Genomic DNA, 11,921 nt, shown 5'->3' on the forward strand with positions numbered 1-11,921 from the left:
AAGAAGAAAGAAAAATGAAACGAAAATATAGTTTAGGCGCTCAATTAGTATTTGTACTTGGGCAATTTTAGAAAAGCTTTTTTATGTTCATGAAGCTTGTGTTTTTCTTGCCGATGGCCATATTTTAGGCAAAGTTAGAAGTGAAGAAAAAAAGTATCGACGTTATGTGAATTGTTTTGCAGCCCCATTTGGGGCGCTGCAAAGCATTACCGGATGGACCAATGTGTTTGTGCAGGGCGAGCTATTGTGTGTGACGACAGCAGCGCGGCGACGACGACGATAGTGACGACGATGGCATCATCGCTGATTTATTGCACTCCACCGGCGAAGAAACGTTCCATCCTGGTCTTCGTTCCAACGTTCCACCGATCCCGGAGGCGTTACAATATGAGGAAGACTGACGCGCGGTCACGTTTAAAAGCAACGTGTTATATGCGACGTGGCGCTTATTCGCGCGTTCCATTACTGCGTAGAAAGGAATAGGACGCTCGATAGTTCTAAATTAAATATACAAGGTCCGCATTCACAAAGCAGTTCATACACTAAAACTTCTCCTAAGGAGAGCTGCTGACCCATCGTGGTAGCCAACGTGGGCAAAGAACAAACGGCACTTACGAAAATGACCCGCTGCTGTTGCTCAGTGACGTTTTGCTGCTGAGCCCGGGGTCGCGATTTCGATTGCCGTCCATGGCGACCGTATTCCGGTGCAGACGAAATGCAAAAAAAAAAAAAAGAAAAAAGAACGCTCCTACGCTTATATTTAAGTGCACGCGAAGGAGCGCCAGGCGGTGGAAACTAATCCGGAGAGGCCTTCAGTTTGGCTTTATTTTCTAGAGTGATGATCAACTTTTCTTGCCATATGAATGTAATCCCGGTTTTGCAAGAATGCCTAGCTTGCCAATATATATATATATATATATGTGCGTGTGTGTGTGTGTGTGTGTTAGAAGAAGTGTAGGTGCACGTAAAAAAGCAAAAACATTTAATTTCGACGTTTCAGCCGGGGTCCGGTCTTTATCAAGAGTCTGCTAAGAAGAGCTGGTCACCAATCGTGGTAGCCAGCATATGTCAAGAACAAACGGCAATATGTCCGCTCGCGCCTCTGATGCCAATTAACAAGCAGGTTTGTGTAATGATAAACGTTACAGAATCTTAACGGAAGGCACATCTGATTTTCAACTAGTGTTTGAAAGTAACGTGGCAAAAATAAAGCTTGCGCAGACATCCCTGACAAAGGTCAAGAGACAGGCCATAGCCCTGTGATAATAACGATGATGATCACCATTATATTAAGTGCACTTCAGGAAGAATATCTCTGCCAGTAACTATAGGAATCTCCAATTACCTCAATCATGAATATCAGGAGCATTTAAAGCAATCATCTTATGAAAGTAGTGCACGCGGAATAATTTTTAGGTGAGAAGTAATTATTCCGTTATTTCGACTACCACTGCGTTTTTCTTCAGCCCACCTGCGCATCTTCTTCCTACCGTTTTCTAAGAGTAACTTACTTTATTTTGGATCTCCGAGCATTAAGCGCAAATAGCCACTGTTGGTATATCAGTGAGTGGTGCCGGCTACGTGCACTCGTTAATTTTTTTTCTGCATGGCGGGAGATGACCACAAGATTTATGAATGCGAGATGCTAGCTTGGCCATCTCCGACACAAGCCGGCAGTGTGGTTATCGTTCAGATAGTTGGGAGACACCCACAGCACAGCTAACCTCCGCACGAGCACACGTGCTTGCGAAGGGTTTGGAGGGGACGGGTCGTGAAGTGGTGGATGCTTAAGGCTGCAGCCGTGAAGAGTCGCTGCTGCGCACCGCACGACTACGAGGCCCCGAGCAGTGCCCGTTCCGCGAAAGGGCGCACAATAGGCGCCCGTGTTGTCTGCGGCGAGCACGCGTTACCCGCGAGCGTCGAGGCTGCCAAACTGGCGCGACCCGGGCGTCGCGATGCCACGAGACAAGCCGACCGTTATTCCAGCCGGACAAGTCGCGGACGCGCATTTCGTCCAAGGAGCTAGTGCGCTAAACTCGGCTATACGGCCCTTGCGACGCGCGGCTTGACCTGCCTGGATCTTGAGACACGCCGCGATGCAGCCAAGCCAGACGTCTGAAGCTCGCGGCGAACGAACCGCGCGCTTAAATCATAGGCAGCGCGAGTGAACGCCTGCTCCCGCGCTCGCGGCCCGAGGGCGCTGCTATATTGGAGTGCGGCAAGGAGGGATAGAATGAGGAAAGCGGGGGGGGGGGGGGGGGGAGATATAGCCGCGGCCCTCCTAGCAGCCGGCGCCTCTTTTGTTCTGTAATAAGCGGCTGACGTTGTCGTCCTTCGCGAAGCGAGCTGTCGGCAAGTTTACGACCAGTTACGATGCAGGCTTGTACGCGTGACGCGCAGACACCCCATTACGAGCCGCGAGTGATGTCAAGCGTTGTGGCAGCGAAAATCGGCGCTGTATGAGCACAGTCGTGCGGTTCGTCTCTCCAGATGCTGCTCCGTAGGCGAACGAGGTCACGTCACTTAATCTATGAGGGCGAATGGGGAGGACGACGGGTGCGTCTGCTCTATGTGAACACACTATTCCTCAATTTTATGCGAAGGTTTCAGGCTATCCTCTGATTATCAGGCTTTCAAATAATCGCTTAGTCAAGAAACCACGACGGGTCAGCAGCTACGGATTTCTGCTGCCGAGCACGAAGTCGCTGGTTCTTCCCCAACGCGGCAACGGCGACGCATTCAGATGGAGATGGAATGCAGCGCTTATGCGCACCGAGGTTCCAGGGCAAGTAAGATGACTGTCCCCAAATAAATCGAGAGCCCTGCACTCATGGTGTCTTTTTTAGAGCGTTCTGATAGTTCTGAATCCATCAATTCAATGTTGCTATTGGTGGTGTATTCTAGCTACCAGTGGGGTTTAGCGTGGCGATTGATACCGGCAATTGTTCCACCTTAGCGTCTCTTGCACTGCCGCGGGGGTACGACATTCACCACACATTCAGAAGACCAATGCCTCTGAGGCGTTTTGCAGGGCCCGCATATGAAAGACCTTTTTTCTGAAGATTCTCAAGAATTGCGGTAGCTTGGGCACAACAACGTTCAGAAAGTGTTCGATCTCTCCTTTGTTGTTGCATAAAGGACACAATAGGAAATGGGCACGCCCACTTTTAAACAACAATGCTGGCGTATAGGCAGATCCTGTCCTTATCCTATGCAGTAGTGAGGCTTTTTCCCCAGGGAAGGGATTGATTAAGTATGTGACCACGAGGAGGAACTCAAAGCGACCGAAAGTGAGCACGGATGTTTGGTTTAGTAAAGCAATTACTATTTGAGACTTTGACTTTTGGAGGATGTGAGCGTGCCACAGTGCTATGCGGCGAATAGGCCGGAGCTACATTTACATGCATCCAAACTCGCCACTTTGAGAAAAGAAAATAAAAACACTTTTCCATAGCAATTTCCTAAACATACAGACATAGGAATTAATTTTGCTTCTCTCTCTGTGTTAATAGTTCCTTTCTGATAATTTAAGAGCACTTTCCATGCGTACTTTTTTCGCCTCTACAGATGAATTCAGCTTTTCTTGCATACGGAGCGGTTCAGCATGCACTCAATTATTCTACGCATTCATTGGAAGCGTTGTGGAAGCCACCGTGCATACACGGGCCTGTCCTTATGTCATTTGGATAACATTGAAATGATATCACTGGTGACTAGTGACGTGATGTCTGTGAAATTTCTTCGACGCCGTTGCAAATGAATCACCGGCCCGGCTGCTAACCTCTATAGTCGCGGTGTGTTGACAATAATGGCTGACATCTTTTCCAGTCCGCTTCCCGTATTTCCAGTATCTGATGCCAAGTCGTTCGCCCCAGTTGCAGAACTACGCAGATTTGATATCAAAGCGACGCAGACGAATCAACCGCCGCTGGTAGGCTTGCAAAGTTAGAACCACCTTTTACACCAAGTACGGAGTCGACAACGCCACAGTGACCACCGCATCCACGTAACGACGCATTTTTCAAGTTGCCGCGCACCACAGTCTTCACGTCTGCGTTTATTCTAAAGAAAGAGCGCGCCTGGTCTTTCAGCTAGGCGTTCTCGCATGGCCGAGTGCACATTGCGCCAACCGCATGTCACGTCTTTTTCCTCCCGAGCAGCGGGCATGGATGCATCGCTGTAGGTTATTTGGTGTTAATGTTACCTTTTAGCACAAGCAAACATTTCTAAATATATTCAAAGAGAGGGGGAGAAAAGAAGAAAATAAAAGGCGCGAAGGTTAAACAGAAAAGTATTCTGGTTTGCTACCCTGCGCGCTGAATGGAAATATAGGGGCGAAACAGAAAAGAAGGAAAGAGTGGAGTTAGGGGCCGGCATGCGGTCGTATAGTCTTTAACTTAAACATGCCTTGAAGATAAAGAGAAAAAAAAACAGAGCAGGGATTTTAGAATATTCTGTGTGGACATTTGTCAAAGACAGGAGCTTAGAGGTCTATACGTTCAGACAGCAGACGGCTGTCCAGCTTATGGAGGCAGCGCCTTTCTCTGTACGCACAACCGCTGGAGTAGCAAATGAGAGGTATAGGTAATTTTAATTGGATGTGTTAGACGAAGACAGCGGAAGCAACACGCTTCCGGATAGTACATTTTCCTTTAAACATTATGTTCGATTGTGTCATCACAGCCGAATGCTTAACAAACGTAGCTGTCTGTCATGCCGACGCGAAACGCAAAGCGCTTTTGAACGCCACGCTTAGCCGCAGACGCCGCACGAACGTTGATTTTTGTTGTGGCAGGGCTGGAAAAAATAGGAGCCGTAGGGACGTGTCGAGGAGTTTCGACGCGATTTCGTGAAGCAATCGCACGAGCTAGCTTGCGTAGCTTACTTGAAGTGCCTGTTTTTGAGAGTATGGGAGGCGCAATCTTCGTCCCGTCATAGTCCTTACCCATTACGTAGTGAAGGGTTCGACGAACGTTCGTCTAGTCAGGTGTAATAATTATCATCTTTTATAGTTTCATTTTTCATTGCGAAAAAGTTCATTGCCCGTTTGTGTTAATTTCTGTGAAACAGTTTCGCGAGCAGAAGTGGTGACAAAAGGAGGGTACACCCTGCAGTTCATTAATAAACTATTATTCTATGATTCAATAATTCAACTGTGTTCTATAAAATCAATGAAAGTAATTCCATGTGTACGCAAGTTTTCGTACAGGCTAAAGGAAACTGCCGGCACAAACAGTGCCAGTTTTTTTTTCCCGCCTCGTGCAAACCGCATGCCCACGTTGTGCAATCGTATGAAAAAGCATGATCATTACTAATCACAAGATAATCACAAAGAGCACGTAAAATATCATTAATGAAATGTCAATAACCTGTGGAAATGCGATATAGGCCAAACTTGTTGCGGATTTTAATGATCGAGCACCTCAGCACAGGAACAATAACGGGAATAATGGGTTCGGAAGTAATATAGACGCACATTTTCCTCACTCACAAGTCCTCGCTCCAAATTTGGAGATACTCTATTATTGAAGAAAGATAAAATGAAGGTAAAAATACTCTAGTAAAGAAATGTAAAAAAAAAAATAAGACACGCATATTGTAAAAGCATTGTACAGGTTGTGGTAAAAGTCGCATCCACCCAGGCCTCGCGCCAAACAGTAGGCGCGACATCACTGTCAAGAGAGAAACCGAAGGCGAGTCCCGCAGGCCTGGTCGGGAACAACTTTTTTTTGCGAGGATTGTCCCATAAGCCATCGGACCAACAGAGAAAACGTTTGCGCAGGGTCCACAACGTTTTATACGGTAGATGCACCTTTCAAAATTCGCGCCGCAAAAGCTCCTACACGTACGGTGCTCACATTGATTGTGGCGGGCACCGATAGGTGGCGATGTCTGCAACCAAAGCACAGAATGGGAAGAGAAATGCAGCTATAATGGAAGCACAGAGCGCTGTGGGGGCACAATAGGTACAAGGTAATCTGGAGTATGTGGAAAGGTGTAATGGTTCCAGGACCTACTTTTCGAAATGCGATTGTTTGCTTTAAACCAGGGGTACAATCAGGACTCGATGGGAACCAACGGTCAGTGGGTGGCCTCGCATTGGGCGCTCACGGGAAGTCTACAAATGAAGCTGTGCACGGTGATATGGGCTGGACTAGTTTTGAAGTGAGGGAAGCTCGCAGTAAAATTGATTATGAAGAATGACTGAGGAATATGGAAGAAAGTAAATGGGCTCGGAGAGTGTTGAGGTATCTGTACAGGAAAAACATTGATTCACGGTAGAGAAAAGGAACTAGAAAGCTTACCAGCAAGTATGCGGCCTATAGGGTGGGCAACACAGCAACAAGGAACGTCAAGCGGAAAGTCAGAGAGGCTGAAATAATCTCTTGGCTAGAGGCAATGGAAAAGAAACCTGCCATGAGTAACTACTTCAGAGGAAAAAACGAAATCAGGAAAGAAACAATTTATGATAACTCACAAGGAAGCTTATTACTTTTCGAAGCGAGATCGGGATGCCTTAGAACACTCGCCTATAGAAGTATGTGCTTGCTGCGGTAAAGCTAGGGAACCGATGGATCATGTTTTATTACAATGTGAAGACGTCTGCCCAGCGGTCGATTTAGGACCCACTGGCCTCTTTCAAGCCCTAGGGTTCAGCGAGAGCAGTGGAAAAGTAAACATGTCCGCAATAGAGGTTAGTAAGAGGTGATTGGAAGATTGGTGGAAAAAAAGTAGGGAAACGACAAAGAAGTGGAGACGTACAAAAGCAAAGTTCGCAATAGTGGTTCAGAAAATTTGGTTGTGGGAGCTCATAGTGTTTTTTTTTGTTTTTTTTTCCTTTTTAACCTAAGTAGGACATTGAGCAGTATAATAGCAAGAGCTTGGTGGCGCAACCCACCGCCCCGTTCCAAAGGGGACACTCATAACATCCATCCATCCATCCATCCAGCACAGGGCACCTCCATACCAAGGGCTGACATCGAAGAACCTTACCAAAGCAATACTGTGCCTAAATTTAGATATGTTGCCGGGGTTAGAAGTTAACCAACGTTAACCAACCGATTGGAAATGGGGACCCACGGTGAAACTACAAATTAGGCAGTGCTGGGTGATATGGGTTGGGCATATTCTGAAGTCAGAGAAGCGTGGAGCAAAATTAGTTTTGAAGAAAGACTCAGGAACATGGATGAAAAGATGTGGGCGGCTAAAGTGCACAAATATCTGTACCTCAAGAACGTGGGCGGAATGGAGAGAAGAGAGAGAATAAACTTTTATTTGGCAAAACAAGTAGGAAATTTTCCTCGATGAGTGGGGCACTCAGTCCAGGGCGCCATTGCCATGCGCGACTTCGCGAGCCCGCTGGATCAGCGATTGCTGTTCCTGCTGCCGGCTTGTGCTGAGCAGCGCAGACTCCCAAGAGAAAAGGGTAGGGTAGGGTATAGGAGGAACACCCGAAAGGTTTGGGCATTCCCATGTAGGGTGGTACAGCATGGGTTTGGCCCCACAGTGGGGACAATAGGAAGGGTATACGGCGGGATGAAAGATACGTCGCATGTGGGGACAAGGAAAGGAATTGTTCTGCAGTTGCCGCCAGGCAGCGGCACCTGCCCTGTTAAGCGAAGGATGAGGAGGAGGATAGTTATGACGGTCTTGTTGGTAGTACTCGAGCGTCGCGGTGTAGTGTAGGGGCTCTGGCGGTGCGTTGTCTGGGTTGGACAGTTCTTTCCATGGGTGCCCGGCGAGTCAGACTTCAGGCTATCGCATTAACGTGTTCATTACCATGGAGAGAGGCATGTCCAGGAGTCCAGACGACACGCACCCTGCGTAACGCGGGAGGGGGGCCAGTGGAGAGGATTCGATGTGTGTGTACAGTCACAAGTCCTTGCGCGAAGGTCCGGCAGGCAGCCTGCGAGTCCGTCACTATGGTGATGGGGGTGTCATGTGCGGGAAGGGTCGAGGCGTGGACAATGGCCAGGGCGATAGCTCCCTCCTCTGCTGAACAGCTGTCCATTGTGATAAATGAGGCACACACCCTAAGCGCGTCTGTGTTGTCAATTACAGCTAAACACATGGCCCGCCTCCCTGGGTAGCGGGCCGCGTCAGTGTACAAAACCGGTGTCATTGTGGTGCCGTCTCAAAAAATGCGTGCCAGGGCCTGAGTTCAGGCACGTCTACGGCTGGCGTGTTGCTCGAGATGCAGATTGCGGGGAATCGGAGCTACTTGTATGCTAGCACGTAGAGCAGGAGCGAGGCGATATTGTGAGACGTGCGTGGGTGTCTCGGGGACAGGGTAGCCAAGGCGAGAGAGCATAGCGCAGCCCTAACGGTGTCTGAGATGTTGGAGCTGACCGTTGCGATGAGCCTCAACAACTTCGCTTACGGTGTTGTGGATACCAAGCTGAAGAAGCCGTTGTGTGGAAGCATGGGGAGGCAGCCCAAGAGCTGCTTTCACTGCCTTCTGCAGAAGGGGGTCCATCTTCCGAGTCTGAATGAGGGTAAGATTATGATAGGGGAGGTGATAAGTGAGCCGGCTGATTATCAGAGCCTGTACTATGTGGAGGACGTCTTCCTCGCGAAGGCCTCTTCTACGATTAGTAATGTGGTTTATCATATGTGTGACTTGTGCTATCTGCTGACCCAAAAGGTGCGTAGTGTGCGAGGCTTTGCCGTCAGACTGAATGTGGAGGCCCAAGATACGGAGTCTAGCTACCTGAGGGATGGGGCTGTTGTGTAAAAACAGCGAGATATTAGGGGATTCGTCGGTTCTGCGGCACCGCCTGTGCACGAGGAAGAATTTGTACTTTTCGGCTGCACAGGCAAGGCCTCCCGTGGTTGCATAGTTTTGCATGACACGCACAGCTTCCTGGAGAGCATCCTGGATGGCCCCGTCGGATCCCTGCGTTGCCCAGATCGTAACTTTTGCACTGTAGAGAGCGTGCCGGATGGTGGGTAACTGGTCTAGTAAGGGGGACAGCTTAACCATAGCCACGTTGAAGAGGGTGGGCGATAGAATCGAGCCCTGTGGTTTTCCTCTACCTGTGAGTTTGATGACGTCCAACCGGAGCTCTTGTATGCCAATAGTGGCTGTGCGGTCCAAAAGGAAAGGTCTTACGTAGTTGTAGGTACCTCTGCCACGTTGGGAAGAAGCCAGATTGTCGATAATTAGGTCGTGGGAGACGTTGTCGGAGGCCCCCTTGAGGTCCAGGGCCAGAATAACTCTGGCCTGTGCATCCGTGGGGCCATCCGCAAAGTCCTCCTTAAGCTGCAGCAAAACGCCCTGCGTAGAGAGGTTAGGGCGGTAGACGAAGAGTGTATCCGGAACGGATTGGCTGTCTTCGAGAAAGGGCTGTAGCCTGGAAAGTACAACGCGCTTGAAGAGTTTACCTATACACGAAGTTTAGAATATAGTTCGGAGATTCTGGAGGGACAGTGGCTTGCCTTGCTTAGGAATTAGTATGATGGCCGCATGGCGCCATTCCTGTGGAAGCGTGCCATTCCTCCAGTGGTCATTGTAGAATGCAGTTAAGTCCTGAATGGCCAGATCATCTAGGTCGCATAGGAGTGTGTACTGAATCTCATCAGCCCCGGGTGTAGTGTTGCGCCTAATACCCTGCAAGGCCGCCCTAACCTTGGCTTCTTTAATATCGGCGTTTATGGGGGGTGGCGTCTATGTGTGGGTAGTCTCTGTAGGTGAGGTGGGTGCCTGTAGCAATGTAGCGTTGTTGTAGAGTGTGAAGTAAAGTAGTGTCATCGAGACCTGATTTGTCGAGGATCGTGCGGACTGCATTGCTAGTATGTATTTTGGTTTGCGTAGGGTTTAACAGACAGTTTTAGTACTGCGCCATGACTATACGTACGCAGCACGCAAGCGCTTTTCGGAACGTAGGAGCGCGTGTCATGTCAGGGCTTTTAGTACTGCGAAATTCCTACGTAAGTACGTAAGCGGGCGAGCGTTGTTAGACGCCGGGCGCGTCGGAACGCGTTGGCCGCGTCCGCCCGTACGTCGAACCATCGGTCGAACTATAGACGCTGTTGATCTCGCCAATGTGATGTTACGTGTGTGTGCGTTCACGCAACATCGAACTATATTTAGGCCTTTCAGAAACTCTACTTTTAATACAGATGCAATACACGAATCCTATCGAGAAAAAAAAAAGAAACTGAGTACTCGCTTTCTGAGGCTGGCACGGTCATTTGCGACGAACTACGCCAACAGGAGATCGAGCCTTTCGCGCGAACAGCGTACACTAAACACTTTCTCAAAAACAAAGTTCATATATATATATATTTTTTTGCTATGGATTACCAATGCTATTCACAGCATGTTTACAGGAGGTATTCAGAGACCTGGAGTGGGAAGAATTGGGGATAAAAGCTGATGGAGAATACCTTAGCAACTTGCGATTCGCTGATGATATTGCCTTGCTTAGTAACTCAGGAGACCAATTGCAATGCATGCTCACTGACCTGGAGAGGCAAAGCAGAAGGGTGGGTCTGAAAATTAATCTGCAGAAAACTAAAGTAATGTTTAGCAGTCTCGGAAGAGAACAGCAGTTTACGATAGGTAGCGAGGCACTGGAAGTGGTAAGGGAATACATCTACTTAGGGCAGGTAGTGACCACGGATCCGGATCATGAGACTGAAATAACCAGAAGAATAAGAATGGGCTGGGGTGCGTTTGGCAGGCATTCTCAAATCATGAACAGCAGGTTGCCACTATCCCTCAAAAGGAAAGTGTATAACAGCTGTGCGTTACCAGTACTCACATATGGGGCAGAAACCTGGAGGCTTACGAAAAGGGTTCTGCTGAAATTGAGGACGACGCAACGAGCTATGGAAAGAAGAATGATGGGTGTAACGTTAAGGAATAAGAAAAGAGCACATTGGGTGAGGGTACAAACGCGAGTTAATGACATCTTAGTTGAAATCAAGAAAAAGAAATGGGCATGGGCCGGACATGTATGAGGAGGGAAGATAACCGATGGTCATTAAGGGTTACGGACTGGATTCCAATGGAAGGGAAACGTAGCAGGGGGCGGCAGAAAGTTAGGTGGGCGGATGACATTAAGACGTTTGCAGGGACAACATGGCCACAATTAGTACATGACCGGGGTAGTTGGAGAAGTATGGGAGAGGCCTTTGCCCTGCAGTGGGCGTAACTAGGCTGATGATAATGATGACCACCATGCAGGATCTGGGAATGGCTTCGGCGCGTTCAATTCACGCAGCAAAGTCAAATCGTAGGCCATTCAAAAGTACAGCCTTCCGTTGCTCGCCTTCGACGCCGACATTTTGCGAAACTCTTTTGTCTCGTTCACTCCCGAACAAACGAGAATCACGAGAGCAGCACGCAAGGCTCCCCACGTACACACGCAAGAATCGAATGCGTGCGTACGCACCGGCCGCGTACGTATCACACACCGTTTGTGTTGCGTTCTGCACATGCGCACTTTGCAGGACGTAGCGATCTTGCGTACGCAACGCCGTTACGTCCGCAACGTCCGCAGTACTAAAACTGTCTAATAATGCGCGGAGTGGCTACCAGGTCCGAGGTGTGCTTAGCGTGCCGCTGAGGCGATCTCAAAGGCTGTGCCGATTGTTGTTAGTGAGGGTGTTCGCGTAGTCATCTGCCTCCGTAGTTAGGCGAGCGATACGGAGAGGCAGTTTCCGATTACGTTGTTATGCTAAATCGAGCGTCGTCGTCGCATGCAAATATTGCGATTTTTAAAGATGGCATTATCATCCCGGATGAAGTGGTTCCTGATTGTTTTAATAATTTTTTTGTTAATGCAGCTGGTTTATGTGTCCATAGAAATGACATCCGCTATGTTCAGGTCAGGTGCCCCGATAGTATATTCTTATATTCTACTACTGAGTCTGAGCTAGTCCATTTATTTTCTGAGTTACGTAATACCACGTCG

Source organism: Dermacentor variabilis, chromosome 1, assembly GCF_050947875.1.
Source record: "Dermacentor variabilis isolate Ectoservices chromosome 1, ASM5094787v1, whole genome shotgun sequence".
In the NCBI taxonomy this organism is placed as follows: Eukaryota; Metazoa; Arthropoda; class Arachnida; order Ixodida; family Ixodidae; genus Dermacentor; species Dermacentor variabilis.